The sequence below is a fragment of the Helianthus annuus genome, chromosome 5 (assembly GCF_002127325.2).
Source record: "Helianthus annuus cultivar XRQ/B chromosome 5, HanXRQr2.0-SUNRISE, whole genome shotgun sequence".
Taxonomy (NCBI): Eukaryota; Viridiplantae; Streptophyta; class Magnoliopsida; order Asterales; family Asteraceae; genus Helianthus; species Helianthus annuus.
Window position 1 is genome coordinate 166,956,845 of NC_035437.2, and position 6,000 is coordinate 166,962,844.

Below are 6,000 nucleotides of genomic sequence, written 5' to 3' on the forward strand. Positions count from 1 at the left end.
ACTAAACTTGCCATGAAAAAAATATGAATACTACCAGACAAGTTTAGACTGCAGGGTTTGGGACGTGGGTTGGGGCGGCGGCATGCTAAAAACGCTGGCTAGACCACACCCGGCTAGCGTTGGCCATGACGTTGTCCCGCTGGCATGGGGATTGAGCCTGGCGGGAGGCTGGGGTGACATAGCTGACTTTGATTGACTAGTATATGATGACCGTTGGGCTAGCCGTTAGGCATAGCCATTGGCCAACGGCTATTTAAAAAAAAAATCTTTTAATTATTTTCTATATAAACCAAACATTTCTTACTCATTTTTACCATCCAAAAATTCAAAAATATATAAAATGGATTCTTCAATATATGATAAATTTGTTTTGTCATCCTCATCCGACGACGAGGCGGAATTAATATTATCAATAGTGACGATGATGGGAAAAGCTATTGTTGAAGATGAAGATAAAGGGACTTCCCAACTTTATACATAATTCTAACTATTCATTCTGCAATGCTTCCGTTCGCATTCTCAAGAAAATAAAACAAGCAAAAGGACACCATAAACAAAATGTCTTCATCTTAGCCGAAGTAATTGGATGTTGAAGTTGTTACTAAATTACTAGGTGTTCTCATATTCGTAAATGAACATTTAAACGATCAACTCAAAGATGACACGATTTGAAGTGTGTCTGTTACGACATGAATAAATATATAAGTTATATTGGGTTAAATAATTCAACCCCTCAATCTGAAACTCTTTAACCCGACTCAAAAACTCATTAGCACGACACGTCTACACCCCTACTTTTATATGAGTAACCCGGGTGTATCATCAATGATGCTTCTTTTAAATCTTCCAGTAGCATATTATCATCAACCCAAGTATAGATGGGTTAACATGTTAAAATTGATGAATTCTAGACGACTCATGCTGTTCGTGTTAATGACATTATTTTTAATTTGAACACACTTAAACCTACGACTGGCATAACAGGTTAGACACGACACGATAAGATATGATGCGATTACCTGAAGTGCTACTGTGCTAGACACCATTTTTTTCCAAACATGAACACGAACATGTTTAGAAACAGGTTGCGCGATACGACATGTTTATGGACACGATAAGGCATCAAAGCAAGTATATTTTTATTAATTTAAAAAATATAAACATGTTTAAACAGGTCATTAACAGGTTAACGTGTGTTTGATCAGTTTAGACACGAAGTTAATCATGTCTTCAACAGATCGACTTGTTTAAGAGACAAAACCTGTTAAGCTCAAACCCAATCGTGTTTAACTCCGTGTCAAAATTTGTTAGCTCTACTTAAATCTTATAACCAGTGGCGGACTCACCTTATGGGGTGGGTGGGCGGCCGCACCCCTTGAAAAAAAATTAGTGGTATTTTTCACGAAAAATCCCGACCGCACCCCTTGGAAATTTTCGTCCGCACCCCTTAGAAAAAAATGTTAGGAATTTATATAAAAAAATTGTGAACACGAATTGAAATCCGATAAAATTATGTAAACAAGTTAGCCCACTAACCCCTTTAATAAAACTCAAATTCAATCCATAAAGCCCAATAACTTCATACCCATTCAAACCCAATCCAACTACTAGGGCTTGAAATTCAAAATTTTAAATTGAAAATTAAGGAACATGGGCTATGGTTGAACACTTGAAGATCCTTGTTTATTTTGTATGTGATAGGATTAGGAAGGAACAATGAATAGGGAAGTTATGCCGCGATTTTTCAAGAGGAAAGGGGTTGGACCACTTTTTGTTCGCCGGATTCTTCTAATTAAAGACCAATGTATGTTTTAGATAAGTTTCTTTGTTCTTTTATTTAGTGATTAAGAGAAATAGAAGTAGGGATGGTTTGAACTTTGATTCTTTTTTGTTTGTTAATGTGATAGGAAGTTAGGAACTAGGGTTTGATTGTTTGAAAATTGAAATGGACCCGACCCGATCTGATTCGACCCGCTTTGAAACTTTGTTTGTTTGTGTTTACTTGTTTTACATGACCCAACCCAATTCGACCCGCTATGAACCAAATTTTTTTATATAGCTAGGGGTCTAAAGTCTTTAAAAAATTTTCACACCCCCAGGAAAAAAAATCCTAGGTCCGCCACTGCTTATAACCAAAGCATAATTCATGTAACACGTTTATCTAAAAGGGTCAGAATTCGTAAACAAGTTGTGAACACGTTAAAGAATTCATAAACAGGTTGGTAAAATTTTAAAGAGGGTTAGCATGTTTAACTTGAATTGAATCCGAGTAAGGTCAATCTCAAAAGAGTAAATGATAAAGAATAAGGTCAATCTAAAAAGAGCCAAATGAGTAAATCATTTACTCAGTTTAAATTAGCTAAAAAGGAATTTAGTAAAAAATGGTTAAAAGTCAATATAAACCTATACTTTCATACTATGGTAAGCTTAAATAACATCCAGAGTTAAAAGACGCAAATTTTTAAGTTTTCCATCTATCATGATGTAAAGAAAACAGATGCAACATCAAAATTAATATTTTCAGTGTTTTTTTTTCTTAGCCTTATAACATCCAATATAAAAAAAAAATACTTTTTTTTAGATACTAATAACTAGTAAATATTTAGTATAAAGATCAAATAGGTGTTAACATATAAAATATCCTTAAAGATATCCTTAAAAATGAATAAAGTTTTCTTTTTCTTTTTGAGTTATTGGTCATTTTTAGGGCTGCAAACGAATCGAACAAACACGAACAAGTCCTTGTTCGTGTTTGTTTGTTAAGAAATATATGTGTTCACGAACTGTTCATGAACGCTTACCGAACGAGATTTTATGTTCGTGTTTGTTTGTTAAGGAAATGAACGTGTTCGTGTTCGTTTGTGTTTGTTTGTTAATTTTAGGCAACGAATGAAAACGAACGACGATGAACAAAAATGAGCACAAACTAATGTTCATGAACACAAATGGTAACAAACGAACACAAACAAACCTTTCTTGAACAAAATATATAATACATTGACACTTATTAAATATTTTATTTGTCAGAATTTGGAAGGATTCAAGTAAAATACAAAAGCTAAAAACACAAATGAACACGTTACCGAACGTTCACGAACATAAATGAACGAACGCGCCATTTGTTCATGTTTGTTCATTTAACTAAACGAACGAAATTTCTTGTTTGTGTTCGTTTGTTTAATAAACGAACGAACACAAACGAACTTCCCGCCGAACATTTCACGAACTGTTCGCAGAACGTTTGGTTCGTTTGCAGCCCTAGTCATTTTCGTTCCTGTGGTTTGTTCATGTTTGCCATTTCAGCCTAATTTTCAAAAATGCACTAGTTTTCTCTCTGGCATACTGGAAACGTGCCACTTCAGTTCAAAAATTGAAACTCAGTTAAGTCAGTCAGGTTAAATGAAGGGTATTATTGTCAATTCATATATCTTTTATTTTTCACCTTATTTTATGAATTGACAATAATACTCTTCATTTAACCTGACTGACTTAACTGGATTTTAATTTTTGGACTGAAATGGCACGTTTCTGGTATGTAAGAGAGGAAACAGGTGCATTTTTAAAAATTGACCTGAAATGGGAAAAGTGAACAAATCACAGGGACGAAAATGGCAGTCAACTCTTTTTTTTCTTAGGGTAGTGGGGGGTTTCACCATCTACTTAAATTTAATGTTTAATTGCAAAATATATAAAAAAACATGATTGCAGACTATTAACGTAATTATATAATTTTTGTAGCGTAATTATAATTACTCTACAGTTTTACATAATTACTCTACTGGTGTAAAATCACGGATTTTTTTTTTAGATTCTAGAACCAAAATACGGGATTAATAAGATGGGAAAACATTATCTCCTTCCCTTTTCACGTTTATCCAATTTGTATGTTAAGACTCATTTCTACAATAACTTAACCCTAAATATTTATGCTTGTATTTTTACTCACTCTATGGAAGGGAGATCTATTCTGCGACCAATGGATCTGCTCGTCTTTGGCTAGGCTAAGGGGAAACATGCTTGTGTGGACCTCACGGGGGTTTCCCCTCTGATTGGTTTAAGGGAAAACAGGTTTGTAACTAAACAAGCAACAAGAAAGGCAGAATCGAAGAAAACATATAAGCACGCTAAAGCTTGTGAAGAGAACCAACATATTTTTGTCTCATTTGCCTTTGACACATTTGGCTCCCTAGCGTAAGAAACTATCCACTTCCTAACCAGGGTCCAACAGGTCATCCACAATAATTGTTCAGCCCTAGGGGGCAAAGTTTTGTCTTTGTTAGATTAAGGTTTGCAATTCAGAAACAGACAATGACACAGCTTGTTACCCATCTACCTATTTTGATGTAAGTATGATTGAAATGAGATTTATATGAAGATACATAAATTAAAAAAGAAAAAAAAAATCATAACAACTTCTAAATACGAGGACACAAATAAACTAGTTTATAAACATCAAGGACTACAATGCAATTACTTATTATTCACGAAATAAATCAAGAAAACAAAAAACCACACAAAAACCCTTACCTCCATCACCGGACAAAAATGGCGACGCCGTCTCGATCGGAAATCCTCACTCTTTTCCGGTCACTTCTCCGCTCAGCTCGTCAGTTTCCAGACTACAACATCAGAGAATACACCAAGCGTCGTACAATCGACGCATTCCGCCACAACAAAACCCTATCTGAGCCGTCGTCCATCGCCGCCGCATTCTCCGACGGCCAGTCGCAGCTTCAGGTTGCCAAAAGACAAGCTGTTGTTTACTCACTCTATGCTCCCAAAATCAAGAGTATTATGGATATTAAGCATTGATTTTGTTCAAACGGTATCTGTTTTTTGTTGTTTTTAGGGTTTGTTTTATTTGTTTCAATACTTGATATTGAGTTTTATTTTGCCTAATAATAATTTGATGTTGATTATGTATTTTAGTATTTTGGAATGATGAGTTTTGTTCTAGTTGCTCTCATGTGTTTGTTGCTTCTGAAATTTAGTGCAGTTTTTATAGCCTCTGAGATTGTTTACAACACTAATTTTGTCTACCTTGTGGTTAATCAGAATTCTAATATTATTTGTTTGCTTATTGTTCAGAATCTGAGTCTAATTTGAGTTATGTAACACACCATAGTTGTCAATAGTGATCGTAGCGATCGCTATAGCGCGCTACATAGCCTATAGGTATAGTGGCGCTATTAGGGTTGTATATATGTTGTCAAAAGCCCTTCGGGTGCGCACCTAGGTCTGTAGGCGCTACGCCTTGCTGCCATCCAGGCACTCTAGCGATCTTAGGGCGAGATTCCGGCAAGATTTCAGCCTAATCTTGTAAGCACGGGGAAAATTCTGCAAGTTTTGGGTAAACTGCTCTGAAACATCAAAAAAATGGATTGGAACCGGCCTCAACTAGCTCTAAACAAGCTTAAACCCTCCAAAAATGGTATGTTTATGTTATGAGCCTTGCTTATCTTGGGCCCTTGCTTTTTAAGCACCTTGCGCTTAGGCTCAAAGATTACCATTTGCGCTTTGAGTGCGCCTTTGACGACTAGGGTTCTAATCAAGGTGAGATAAATGTATGAGTGAACTTATTGATATTCAAGACATCATGGTTTTTCCCTATTTCTAATTGAAAAGTTATGTGATGATCATTGTAGTTAGATGTGGGGAGAGAGAGGAGATTATGCGTCGTAAAGCAGAACAAACCAAGAATTACAAATAGGAAACGTTAGGAATCAGCTAATAAACAAATTTAAAGCTCTTGAATACTTCTAAACTTCAGCCCACTAAGTTGTACATGAACCTTGAGGAAAGCAAAGAAAGCAATACATATTATAACCTTTAGCTTAGATTGACATAAAGTTTCAGTTATGAAGAGGGTTTGGGCCACCAGGAACCAATCGCTTTTCTATGCTGAACGTTACATCACTCTTGTCAGATAAGATAGGAGGCGGTAGTGGGCCTTCATTCAATAATCGACACCGGAAACATAACCATGCGTCCTTTTTAGGC